General features: G+C 37.9%; 1 protein-coding gene across 1 annotated transcript in view; it reads left to right on the forward strand.

Moving 5' to 3' along the window:
* Positions 1–14493, forward strand: part of rerea (arginine-glutamic acid dipeptide (RE) repeats a) — a 437497-nt gene that overhangs the window by 346716 nt on the left and 76288 nt on the right.

Consider the following 14493-nt stretch of genomic DNA (forward strand, 5'->3'; position numbering starts at 1 on the left):
GGTAATCTGCTGTTCGATTGGTTGTTTTTTTTTCCCACTGATGTGGTTTCAAAACTTGTGGCGATTTGAGGGGATGCAGCTTATCAGCAGAAGTGATTTCAAGTAGCAGCTTGTATATTCTTATTAGTAATGTATTTCTGGTAGTCTGGAAGATTCCGTTACTACCTTGCAGGTGCCATTTATCTAATAGTGGCAAAGAATTGTTGAAATGTACCTCCCTGCTGCAGCTGCAGAAAGATTTTCTCGTTAAACTGTAGTGCAAAGTACACTATTTAAGCTGCAAGCAGTTTCATTTATTGCGGTTAGTTCTTTCGTTTTCCTTCTCGGCCTCTGCTTGTGCACTATTGTGTAATGTTTTTTCATCAGAGACTGTTTTACAAACATGACCTTCCCGCAGCTCATCTGCCACCGCTTCTCTCTCCAATATGTCCCTTTTCCTCTCTGTTTTGTTCAATCTTCAGGCAGTCTCACTGATGGCTCCATGTCAGATACACTATCTTAACTTCTGACAAGCCAACCAGCTAATCATTCACAGCTTGTGGTGGCTTTGAATGAGCAAGGGATGGGGGGAGTAGTTGAGGGTTAAAGGTCCGCGCTTCTTGTTTATAGTGTGAAGTAAATCAGGCAGCAAACAAGTGGTAGTTTGCTTTAAGGCAATTATGCCAGTAGAAAGGTTCCTGGTGGGTAACATGCATAAACAGGTTTTGTATTCCGCCACCTTTGTTCTCAATTGTGCATGAAATCAAACAAACCCACTTATGAACATCTCCCTTGTTAGGTTCTGAGCTGTGTAAATGTTTTTATGTTCAACGTCATGGGTTACTATTGATTCTCAGATTTGCATTTTCCGTATGTGCAACGTAATAGCACCTCACAGTTTATGCATGTTGGAAGCAATGTTTTTCCTGTGCATGTAATCGAACTCCCTACAGTCACATTTTAAAAATAAAACTTAAACCATTTATTCAGTTAGTTTAGCAGTTAACCCTTTAAGTGAAGAATGTCCCCAGGTGGGGTCAAGGGTTAAAATAAGATTGAAATATGGAATAAATTTAATGGTCTGTTGAATTTTTATATTCTATGATTAATGCTTCTGGTCATGTTGTAATTCTTTTGAAGGCAACACAGTGACCTATTTACCATTTGTTCTTTAAAAGTGAAAATGTCAGGTTGATTTAAAGAATTTTTAATATTGCTTGATAATCCTTTCTTGCCCTTTGGCTCAAAATTTTGTGCATTTCCCTCCAGGCTAATGGTGAGTACGTGGGTCATTGGCAACTCCAATGTACAGTATCTGACTTCCAAATGTCAATTCATGCACAAAAGGATTTTTTTGAAACTTCTATTTCCTCTGTTACTTTTTTTCCTTTTCCCTCATCTCCAATTCTGCTAGCCTCAGCTTTCTGAGGTTTCATTCTATTTGGGCATTTATAGCTTCTTATTCAGACCTTGGCCTGAAAAACACACATCTGTATGAAAGGTGCATACTGTTTTTTTTAGAATTAAATTATCCATCTGCTTTGTTCAAAACTTTCAGTAATAATCTTTCATAAAAAGATAATGTTTGGTGTTTTTTTAATTCATTTTTTTTAAAGTCAAGGCCAAATACCATTACTTCTTTAACCAGCCCATTTGTCCTTAGGTAAACAGATAAAAGGAATAAAGCTGAAGTTGCTGAAAATACTCAATCGTTCAGGCAGTGATGGTGGAGAGAGTAACAGTTAATATTTTGGATCATCAGAACCAGCCTGAAATATTCACTCTGATTCTCTGTCCACAGATGGTGCATGGTCTTCTGAGTATTTCCAGCAAGTTTTTAGATTTCCAGCATCTGAAGTATTTTACCTTTTGTGATTTTGTATTAAATAAAGTGGAGAGCCCTAGCTGGTATATATTGCATCCGTACCTGTGCTCTTTGAACACATTTTAGAGCAGGTCTATCAGCAACACACAGGCTGAGAACTGCATGCATAACCTGACTGAAGCCTTTTCTGTTTGTGGTTGGTGAAGTAAACTATTATTCTTTTCAGTTTAATATCGCAGCTCCTCCGACTTCCCTGGCTCTCTCCTTCCCACCCATGTATATTTTTAAATTCCCATTTAGCTGGTTATTCATCTGTGACCCTGTATCATGAGTCCTTCCAAACTGTTCAGGTTCTGGAGGAAAACCTGAACTCAGAACCTCCCTGGATGAACAGACTGTTTAACCACAGCTGATATTATCTGTTGCAGTGTGTGCTGCGGTGATGAAAATGAGTAGTTAAAATAACTTAATATTTGGTTAATAAATAATATTGATAATTCAACTTGTAGGTGCTGGATAGAGTAAATGCAAAGACCTGAGGGCTATAAAGTGAAAACTGGGGCTGAGGGAGAGAGTGTCAGGAGTTGTCAAATGGGAGCTACCTGCCATATTTAGATTAATATAAAATGTGTTTTGATGAGGAATATTGATGCCCATGTAATGTGTGTAGAGATGTTTTACTGGTTTTTGTGAGAGAACAGGGATTCCTTCCATTTATCCTGACTAACGAGAATACTCACCTAAAATTATTTTTCAAGTGTATGGCAGTCAAATAGTCCTGCCTTCTGGAAGTTACTCATCATTCTTCACCATCTGAATTCTGCAATAAAATGTACAGAGCACACCATTACTGGCCAATACCCATTAAACAAGGGAAACAATGTGTACTTTTGCACTCAGTTAATTAATATGGGTCATATTACCTTGCTAAGAACCATGTTCCGGGAGGTGCAATCCTTAATCCATGTACCATAAACTGTAGAGAAGTAAATGCTATACATATTATTAATGATCAAACTGTTTAATATTAAAATTTAAAGTTAAATTTCATTATTACATGATATTGGATTTTTTTTACATTGGAGAAACGTTTTGAAATTTGCAAAATTTAAAACTGATATTAGATTTCATGCTGTTAACGTTCAGTGTTCCTGTAAGTACAGCTGCTCAATAGCTTATTTTTCTTTCTTCCATTTTCTGTCAATTTTTCCAAAGGTGGAGATATTGTTGCAAGGTCTGACAATTTTTGTTGCCTTTCTGACATGAAATTTCTTTATCAAATGAAAGGCTGTATGGTATCTAACCATTTGGACTATTACAAAAGAACCTGACCTGTCCATGGCCATTGTACAATCACACACATTCCCCTCCCCTATACACTGTGCTCTACATCCACCCACCCACACCAGCTCTGTCTCACCATGAGAATTTTGTTCCCACTACAATAATGTCCCCTTCTCCATTTCTGTGAATAATGGATCTAGCACAGACTAAAATGTAGCTTATTCTTCACAGATACATTGCAATTTATCTATTAAAGAGAATTGTAACTTTATCAAATATGTAATTAATAAATGACCAAGCTTAGAAAGAGAAAACGAGAAGTGCATATGGGAACAGAAATAGACCATGAGATAAGCAGAGAAATATATTCTTATTAAATCACCCTTATTACAGTAATTACAGGACATTTCAATCTATGCTTCATTGACGGTCACTATTCATGTGGCCACTCTACAACATCTTATTAATACGGGATGTTTTTTTTAATCTTAGAAAAAAATTGGAAATAGAATGTTAATCTGGAATGATTGGGTTGTCTTATGAGGAATAGTTGGACAGGCTGGGCTTGCATCCTCTGGAATGTAGAAGGATGAGAGGGAACTTGAAACATGCAGGGTCCTGAATGGTATTGACATGGCATACGTGGAGAGCCTGCTACCTCTTATGGAAGAACCTAGAGCAAGGCGTTACTGTTTGAATATAACAAGTCACCCATTTAAGATGCAGATGAGGCAAAGTTCTTTCCGTTAGAACATTGAGAGTCTTTGAAACACTCTTCTTAAATTTCAGTGGAAGCAGAATCTAAATATTTTTATGGCAGAGGTAGATAGATAGTTGATAAGCAAAGGGGTTAAAAGTTATCATAGATGGATGGGAATGTGGAGTTGGGGTTACAGTCAGACCAGCCATGATCTTATTAAATGGTGCTGAGTGACCTATTTCTGCTCCTAATTTGTATGTCTGTAACCTCAGGAAAACAATATGAATTTGGTGAGGAGAATTCAAATTATTTTCTTCTGTTTGTTGAAGGATTATAATAGATAATGTAGTGCACTTGACCTTTATATTTTAATCTTCCTTAGTTTATATATGGAGAATCATGAGTAATTATAGTCTTAAAACGTACAGGGGTGATGATGAAGGGTTAGAAGAAGGGGACTAATTTAACAAGGACATGAAGTCATAATCCAGACCCCATTTTAAAGTCTTGCTGCCTGCCCATCTTTTAAATTTACATAATTCCTTAGTAAATTTCTAAATGCAGCACCACCTCTGGCAGGAGGGTTTAATTGCAGTGTGAAAGGCTTACTTCAGGAGTTTATAATTGTGTTCATAATTATAATATAATCATTTATATCAGGGGAAAATGGTTGTAAAGAGCATAAAGGCACAAATAATATATTTCCATTTATTACTGCAACATAATGCCCTACAATTATTAGTATTAATGACAGCAGAATTGTCAGCTTTCATCATTACTGTTACTTCATGAAACTGCACAATTAAATTCAGAAATCTGGAAATTGTTGTCACGGACCCACTGCTCCACTAGGCTGCAAATGTAGAATCATGATGTGGTTAGAAATTCAGCTGTTCTCTCTGTAAAAACTGCTGTGAATGCAATGCCTTTTTAAATGAGATGTATCTCAATTTTTAATACTATGCTAAGCCTTTATTACTGCTGAGCAACATAGCACTGAAAAGATTTCATTTAATTTGAGTCTACATGCACTCATTTTTAAGTTTGTTATTGCCATTACCTGCTTAATCAGAATTTTAGTTTTATTCTATGGTGAAATGTTTTAAGAAAAACTGAGCCTCTTTACTTGCTGGTTTGCTGGCCATCAGAAGTTTTCCATCTATTGACTGCTCAGCCAGCTTGATGACATTGCTCTTGCTGGATCCCATGGTCACCAATAGAATGATACCGACATCACATGTCAGCAAAGCCTCTTTAAGGTTTCTGGGCAGCTTTTTTTCAAGATCAACGGTGAGTGTTTTGCCAATGATTGGGAATTATGGAGCAAAATATTCAACCTAGTGGAGAAACCTCATTTTTTATTAATCCATGAGCAGTGTCACAAGTGTTCAATATGTGTTAATTTAAAATGATAAGCATGCAAGTCCATTTTATTCCCTGGGCAGATAATTCTTTTTACCTGTGAGCATTGTATTACAATTTTTACTGTAACATTGATATGAAAAACATTTATTTTAATGTCTGTTTCTGTTTCCTTGGTGCTTGACAAGGTCGATACATGGATATATAAACTAAATAGCAATTCAATAGTTTCCATCATGTACAACAGTGTAATTTCAGTTCTGGTTTTCTGAGCTTGATCGATTATTCATTAATTTGCTCTCACAACAAATGAAATTTGTTTCATCATGTAATTTCTAAGTTTTCTCATAAATATCTTAGTTCCATTAATGTTTGAGCTTGAGACAGAGCTTCTTTATTATTTTGTGGTTTTTATTTGCAACAGTGCGCTTAGAACCCAACCTAATGATATTGCATCAAGATAAACCAGCTGGGCTTGAAAATTGAAGTGTATTATCCTTGATCTTCCCAACATGAAGTAGATCAGTAGTTGTATAAATGTAAACAAACAAAAGAAGTGACCTACTTCGCATTTCCTTTTTTTGTTCTGTCATCACAAAGAAAGAACCACCTCGTAATTTTAAAATCAGGCGCAGTAATTGTAGCACTGCCTAGTATCTGGTTAAATCAAGCAAAAAAAAGAGAGCAAAGACTTACTTTTTCCTTTTTACTATAAGACTGAACAAAATAGAATTTTTGTTATTTAATAGGTTACAGTGAACAAGGATGGAAGGCCGACTGTGTTGCATCTCCATTAATTCCTCTTCTGTTGATGTGTTTTGGCTGTCTTCATTTTACCTATCACTTACAACTCAGATATGTATTTGTGTATATTGAGATGGAAACCAATTTCCAAAAATTTTCCATCAAAAGTTTGTTTTTAATATAGCCCAGTAATTACAAAAAACAATTATTTAAATAGTATTAGGCCAAGCATTTCTTAGACAACCATGCTGCTTTTTTAAACGGGTTAATTAAACTAGCTGAATTTTTCTGTGTTGGTGTGCATCGGTTAACTTCCATTGATTTCAACACCTTTTAAAGAATGTTTTGGTTTTTGCAGCTGTAATGAACACATTGTTGCTCATTTAAGTTCTTTATTAATTAATTAAATGGTATGTTTTTATTTTAAATGTATATTTTCATCATTAAAAGCTTTAGTAGTTAAGTCCATCAGATACAATACTTGTATACAGAACAAATGTATGATTGGAGTGATAGGGATTGAAATAGACGGCCTCAATCCCAAAACACAGTTAAGGAACCGGATGCCTTCATGCTGGTTATAGAAATTGTTTGTTTATGCAAAGAAGTTGTTCAACTGGTCATGCTGCAGAATTGTTTTTATAAAGCCAATCATGATCATCTTACTGTGGAATAAAGCAGTCATAGGTCAACCAGCCATTAATATGTGATAATTGTAATATGCGTTATTAGCCTATAGTACTGTTTAACTACCTGAAACATGAGAACCAAATTCAATGCATACATTCAATAGTTGAATTAATGGGTCAGGATTTACATTCTTCATTCCACTTGTGTAAAAAAATACTTGATTGTATTTTGTTTAGTGTGCAGCTGTCAGAGTAAATTGAACAGTCAGTGTTTGCAAAAAGAAGTCACCTTTATTTTAATTACATCAGCAACATATTGAGAGCTTAGGTGGTTTTAATGCAGGAATTAGGTTGAAAGGTTCTATCTTGTATGAGACTGAATATTCTGGAATTAATCTCAAAACCTTCATAAGGTAGAATCATCTGCAGCTGCGGTTTTCATTCTAGCTTCCAGCTTTCATATGTTCGTGTATCTCAAGATCTGTGACCAAAATAGTGCAGTTAAATGTCATTCTATTACATTTCCAAAAATGGCAGTTTAAGGACAGTGATAGTTTTAGCTATTCAAATTATCTTCATCCATGCTTACATATTTTATATTGTTTTGCTGGTCAGAAAGTAATTTTTTGGCATGATTAGGTTTTCCAGGTTGTTGAATATTGACTGGCATATTAATTCTCCTAATCTTCCCTTATTTCGGTTTTTGGTGCATGTTCAGTTAAGAGGGAGTTTGCTTTCTCTCTTCAAATCGTAAAACAGCAGGTTGGGTGACGAGCGTGAATCAGAATGTAGAAAAATAAATTTAAGGGGTTTGTACATAGAAAACTGTATCTCCTATTATTGCATCTGATCACTTTGAATTGGCTTAAACATTTGTTTCTTTGTTGTGAGCATGCTTTAACCATTTGGCAAATATTTAAGTAAAAATATAATCTAACATAATAAATGCAATACTTTGTGATTCCATGAATTGGAAACTTGAATTGCTTCTGTGTGTTGTCTGTCAGCACATTTGAGGTGGTGTTTATTGCAGCTATTACAGTTTTAATAGCATAATCAAGGGATTGATGAAGAATAGTTACTGCAAGGTATAAACGAATATCAAAAAGGAAGAAACACTGGAAAGGTCAGGCAGCATCTGTTGTGTTAACATATCAGGTGTGGATATCATTATGCAAAACATATCGTTTAGTTCTCAGGTATACTCCCCTTTCCTTTCAATAGGATCTATCCAGAACCTTACCACCACTGGTCTCTTGGGTTGTGGTTTTAACTTCCACCTCAGTGCCTCAAGGACTGAAGTCTATGCTGACATTCTTGTACTGTTTCAGCACTGCGCTATTGGAGTGCTGTTGTTCAGACAAGATATTAAGCTTCACTCTCGGGTGGACGTATAGAATTCCATAGCACTATTTTGCAGTGCTGTTTCCATGGTTTGAGCCCCTTCATTTACATCACTGAAACAAATTAGTGGCAGTTATCATGTCGTTTGTGGGAGCTGACTATGTTCATATCCTAATTGTATCTGGTTACACTTCAGGAGTACCACATTGTGTGCATGTGCTTTGAGGTGCCCTGAGGTTGTGGAAGGCAAAATAGAAATGCAAGTGACTATTAGCCACCATCGCTTTGGTCATCCTGACTTTGTCATATGTCCATTTATATGTGACACTCTGAATAGGAATCACAAAATGGAGCTTTGATTGACTTTCCCTTAACTGTTCAGAAATGTAGATGCAAAGTCCATATTCTTGACTGTAAGGCCAGCCAGCCAGTGGCAGCCCCCAGTGGCTTTAAGTGCAACTCAAGGTCATATGTGGGAATAGAGCCCAGTTGGAAATGGGAGCATGGCCAGGAACTGGGGCCAGGTGTGTGAACAGTGTGTAGATGGTCAAGGTTGGGTTAGGGCCAGGCGTGTGGACATTGCACCATGGAGAGTAGGGCCGCGTGTGCGGTTGGTGTGTGGATGGAGAATGGCCAGGTATGTAGACAGAGCGCCGTGGCAAATAGGACCAGCTGTCGTGCTGGGGGCTGTGGGGAGCAGTGCGGGTGGAGCTTGGATGGGAATGTGGCTGCATATGAAGATGGCGCGTGGCTGGAAGTGTGGCCAGATGTGCGGATGGGAGCTTGGCTGGGAATGGGGCACGTGTGCAAATGAAATGTGGTTGGAAATGTGACCAGATGTGCCGATGGAGCATGGCTGGAAGTGTGGCCAGATATGTGGATGGAATGCTGGGGGGGAGCATTGCCAAGTGTGTGTGAGGACTATAGGCTGCAGACGTAGACAGGTGTCAGATGGGGTGGAGTATGGTCGCATCAGGACCTGGAGGCCTGAGTGTGACCAGGATCGGGAGCTGGAGACTTGAGACTTGAGCATGGCCCTAACCACCCTTGTCCATCTACACATGGAGTATTTCAATTAACACCACTTTGACCTTCAGGATCATCGGGAGAGTTTATACTAACATGGTTAAACAGATTGGTTTCCTGCCCCCCCCCCCCCCCCACTAAACAATCATTTTTGATCAGCTTTATTTTTATTAAATATAAAATAAATTCTGTGTTGTTTATTTGCCATTTGAAATATTGCCTCTGAACTACTTGCTATACAAATATTGGATTCCCACTTTTTAAACAGTTAATATTGTCTTTAGGCACACCTTTAGTAAGGAGGCTTTTTTTAACCTTGCATACTGGTTAAAGTACATAACATTTATGACTTGTAAAATGTAAATACTGTGGACCAATCAACAGATTGCAAAGCTCTCCGAGTAGAAGCTTTGTATAATCAGGTGTAGCACTATGTGGAAAGAATGATGTTTACAAGATATGCGAGCTGGAAATTTAGCTGGAGGCTCATTTCAATGGAGCTATTAGGATTTTATTTATGGAACAAAGTTATCAACAGACTACAGTTTTACCAGGCTTTACCAGGCTCCCAATTCCTGACAGATGTAGAAATTGATTCGGGTATCCTCAAGAACAGAAGGAAGCAGTAGGTCACATGCATTACTTAATGTTATTTCCTGAATAATAAGTTCTCCGATTTTTTTTTTGGTTGCTAGCTGTGAGTCGAATTACTATAGACTTTTATCTGAAATTTCTGCCAGAAAATAGGCAATTAGAATTCTCATTTAAAAATAAAAATCAACTACAAAATTTAAGACTTGAGCAATCAGTTGCAGATCATTTATAAACTAGTGTTACTCGCCAAGCTTCTGAACCTGGGCCTGTGTACCTCCCTCTGCAACTGATTTAGATTTCTTAGATGTTTTTTCTTTATTAGTCACATGTACATCTAAACACACAGTGAAATGCATCTTTGCGCAGAATGTGGGGTGGGGGGGGGGGGGGGGCAGCCCGTAAGTGTCACCACGCTTCCGGTGCCAACATAGCATGCCCACAACTCCCTAACCCGTACGTCTTTGGAATGTGGGAGGAAACCAGAGCACCCGGAGGAAACCCACGCAGACACGGGGAGAACATACAAACTCCTTACAGACAGCGGCCGGAATTGAACCCAGGTCACTGATACTGTAATAGCATTACGCTAACCGCTACACTACAACTTCCTCATCGGATACCACAGTCAATACAGCTCGGTGATAACATCTCCTCCTCACTGACAATCAACATAGGCGCACCGCAACCATGTGCTTAGCCCACTGCTCTACTCTACTCTCGTGACTGTGTGGCTAAGCATGCTCAAGCACCATCTATAAATTCACAGATGACACCACTGTTGTTGGTAAAATCTCAGATGGCGACGACGAAGCATACAGGAGTGAGATAGATCGGCTGGTTGAGTGGTGTCGCAACAACAATCTCGCACTCAACGTCAGCAAGACCAAGGAATTGATCGTGGACTTCAGGAAGGGGGAGTCGGGAGAACACACACCAGTCTTCATTGAGGGGTCAGCGGTGGAAAGGGTGAGTAGCTTCAAGTTCCTGGGCATCAACATTTCAGAGGATCTCTCCTGGGCCCAACACATTGATGCAATCACAAAGGAGGCACACTAGTGGCTCTACTATATTAGGAGTGTGAGGAGATTTGGCATGTTACCAAAGACTTGCAAATTTCAATAGATGTACGGTGGAGAGCATTCTGACTGGTTGCATCACAGCCTGGTATGGAGGCTCCAATACACAGGATTGTAAGAAGCTGCAGAGGGTTGTAGACTCAGCCAGCTCCATCACGGGCACAACCCTCCCCACCATCAAGGACATCTTCAAGAGGCGGTGCCTCAAGAAGGCGGCATCCATCATTAAGGGCCTTCACCATCCGGGACATGCTTCCTTCTCATTACTACCATCAGGGAGGAGGTACAGGAGCCTGAAGACCCACACTCAACAATTCAGAAACAGCTTCTTCCCATCCACCATCAGATTTCAGAATGGTCCATGAACCCATAAACCTCATTAATTTTTTTTGCACAACTTATTTTATAATTTAGTGATTTTATGTCTTTGCACTGTACTGCTGCCACAAAACAACACATTTCACGTCATAAGACAGTGATACTAAACTTCATTCTGGTACTATTTTGTTCTGAAATTTGACCGTACCAGTGTTGAATTAGTGATATACCAAATTGACATTGCAATTCAATGGTATTAAATAGAAATCCTGATTATTGCTGGAAATGGGCATATTTCAATTAATGGAGCTTCATTTTAGATAATTTGAATGTTTTATGTAGTCCAGCCTGGAGAAGTGACTAGCGATTGCAATGAGAACTGTGCAAACTGACTTCATTCTGAAAGAACTCCTTTATAAACCAAATCAGGTGAATCTGGATTGGGATAAGTGTGAGTAAACAAGAGTGTATACTGGGAAACTTAGAGCAGAGCATTTTCATGTTTCAATAAAATTTGTAAGAAAATGTGTTCACCTTATTGTATAATCATGGACAAAATTTTATTCTTTCATGGAATTTCCAGCATAACTTTTGTTTGTACCAAACTACAGAACCAGTTTTGGGTTCTAAAATGTTTGAATTTATCAATCTTCTATATTGGTAAAAAACAGCATAATTATGTCCTGGTAAATATTCATTCCCCTAGTCAGCAACACTAGAACTGACCAATTGCTCATAATCATACTGCTGTTTGTGGGAGCTTTCTGATGGGAGTTGGATCCCACTTTTCCTATATGCCAACAGTGACTATTCTTCCAAAAAAAAGACTTTTTCGAGCATTTTTGTGTTGACCCAAGGCTGAGTCTGTGAAAAACCTTTCTTCTTCAGCAACATCATAAGATGCATTTAAAATACTTTTAATTGTGATGCAAGTATACTGAGAATGGCCTTTCTGAAATAAAATGTTTCTCGTAGCTATCAAAATGAATTTGTGATTAATAGGCCACATGAAGCCCCAATTGTGTAATTAATTGTTACTAAAATTAACTTACAGTGACTTCTGTTGTTATGTCTTGATAGAAGTTTATAAAATTATGAGAGGCATAGAAAGAGTAGACGATTGGTATCTTCTTCCCATGGTTAAAATGTCAAATACTAGAGGGCATGCATTTAAGGTGAGAGGGGGAATGTTCAAAGGAAATGTGCAGGGCAAGTTTTTTTTACACAGAGAGTGGTGGGTGCCTGGAATTTGCTGCCAAGGGTAGCTAGAGGTGTCTAAGAGGCTCTTAGATAGGCACATGAATATGCAGAGAATAGTGGGATATTAATATGACCGTGTGCAGGCAGAAGGGATCATTCGCTTAATTAGTTCAGTACAACATTATGGGCTGAAGGGCCTGTCCCTGTGTTGTACTGTTCTATGTTCCATGTCTTTATTTTTGTCCTGTGTGACCAAACTGACTAATCACATCGTTCACAAGTCTGCCATTTTTTGGTGTTCTAATCTCCTACCATCAAGCTTTTTTGTTTTTGTGGTTTGTGGTCCAAGCTATTGCTGAGGTTACATTATCACTTCTTCTGACTCCAGTGCTATAACGTGCACAACACCACTGATGTCTGAAGTGACATCTAAAGAGATGTTGTCTCCCAACACTGCTGAAGGCAATGTGATAGATGCTGTCTGCAAACGAATCTCTGCTAAAGGTAGAGCTGACGGCATTGAAAATCTATTGTGAAACGATCGGCAAGCTGAATTTTCACGACTTGGTGTGTCTCAGCAATGCATTTTCTACGCTACCTGGTCTGTATGGATTTTCTAAAATCGAAGATGGTTTACAGCTGAAATGCAAGTTGTAGTTGTGCTTTTTGCTTATTGGAATGAGGGAGTATCATTCTTGTGTATGTGTCCGTTGTTTCACTATTGCCATTGTTGCGCTGAAATCTTCAGTTCAAAATGAATGAGACAGATTCCACAGAGCCATCAGACTTGATGCATTGTATAACTGCTGTCATTAGAAATGTATAGAATACAAATCATAAATAGACCTGTATATGGATATTGCTCCCAATGGTATTTCTTAACCAGAATGTAATGTTTAATAATGTGTTTCAAAATCCTAGTGCAAGTATTTATCAAAAAAAAGGTCAGTAAAACTACAGTATTTAACTATAGGAAACTGGTCTTCAGTCAATTTTTTGGTACACACATTGGCTGAAAATTATAATCAATGTTTTTGATCTTTGATTATGACTTACTCTAAAATAATCTTTTCACAAAGCTATGGGAGTAAATGGAGTCGACCATTTGGTCGCTTGAGCTAATTAGGTCATGGCTGATTTGTGAATGCATATCTGAGGACAGTTGTTTAACTGTATTGTTGTTTGTGCTTTGCAGTGTAACTGAAGAACATAAATGATTTTTAATATAAACATTATCCTCAACTAGTAGAAATGTTGATGATTAACTGCCTTATGAGCATAAGCCTATGATTGAATAATCTATACACTATAGTTCATAATATATCACACTCACATTATAGAAATGGCCAGAGGATTTGTATTTCATGGAAGGAATAAAATTATCTGTTAATGTCATTTTCCATACCACTGGGAGTTATCCATAAAGTCATAAGAAGTGGAAAAGAGTTGGTCATTCAGCCCATCAAACCTGTTCCACCATTCAATAGAATTATGGTTAATCTGACATTCCTCTAGTCCACTTTCCTGTGCTTTCCCCATAGCTGTTGATTTCTTTATGGAATAGAAATCTATGTCAACCCAGGAACCCACAGCTCTCTCTGTTAAGGAGTTCCAAAGACTCTCAACCCTCTGAGAATAGAAATTCCTCCTCATTTCATTCTTAAATGGGTACAGCCTTATTCTGAGACAATCCCTCAGGTTCTGGACTCTACCAAAACAGAAAATATCCTTTCATCATTTCCCTATGAATTTTAAATGTTTCAATAAGGTTACCTCTCATTCTTCTAAAATCCAATAAAGCCCAACACTTTTAAACTTCCTTCATAGGACAATCCCTGGTATCCAAGGTTATCCAAGTGAACCTTCTCTGAATTGCCTCCAATGAAATATCTCTTCTTAAATAGTGGGACCAAAATTGTTTGCATTATTCTAGATATGGTTTCACTGGTGCCTTGTGCAATTGCAGTAAGACTCCCACGTTCATACTCCAACCCGCATGAAACAAAGGCCAACATTCCATTCGTCTTCCATATTACCTTTTGTGTGTTGGCTTTCTGCACCTCATGCACAAGAACCTTCAAATCCCTTTGTGCTGCAGCTTTCTGTAGTTTTCCTTTAGTAAAATAATATTCTTTTTTTTGTTTCTTTTCTTCCAAAATAAACAGCTTCACATTTTCCCACACAATACTTCATTTGCCAACTTTTTGCCCACTCGATCAACCTATTAATGTCTCTCTGTAAACTGTATCCTCCTCATACTTGCCTTCCCACTTTTTTTGTGTTATTTGCAAACTTGGCTACCGCACATTACTACTTTCCTCCATGTTAATCTATATTGTAAATAGGTTTAGTACTTCTCTGTGCTACCTCATTGATTACAGGTTGTCCACCTCAAAATTAACCCTTTATTCT

The sequence above is a fragment of the Pristis pectinata genome, chromosome 26 (assembly GCF_009764475.1).
Source record: "Pristis pectinata isolate sPriPec2 chromosome 26, sPriPec2.1.pri, whole genome shotgun sequence".
In the NCBI taxonomy this organism is placed as follows: domain Eukaryota; kingdom Metazoa; phylum Chordata; class Chondrichthyes; order Rhinopristiformes; family Pristidae; genus Pristis; species Pristis pectinata.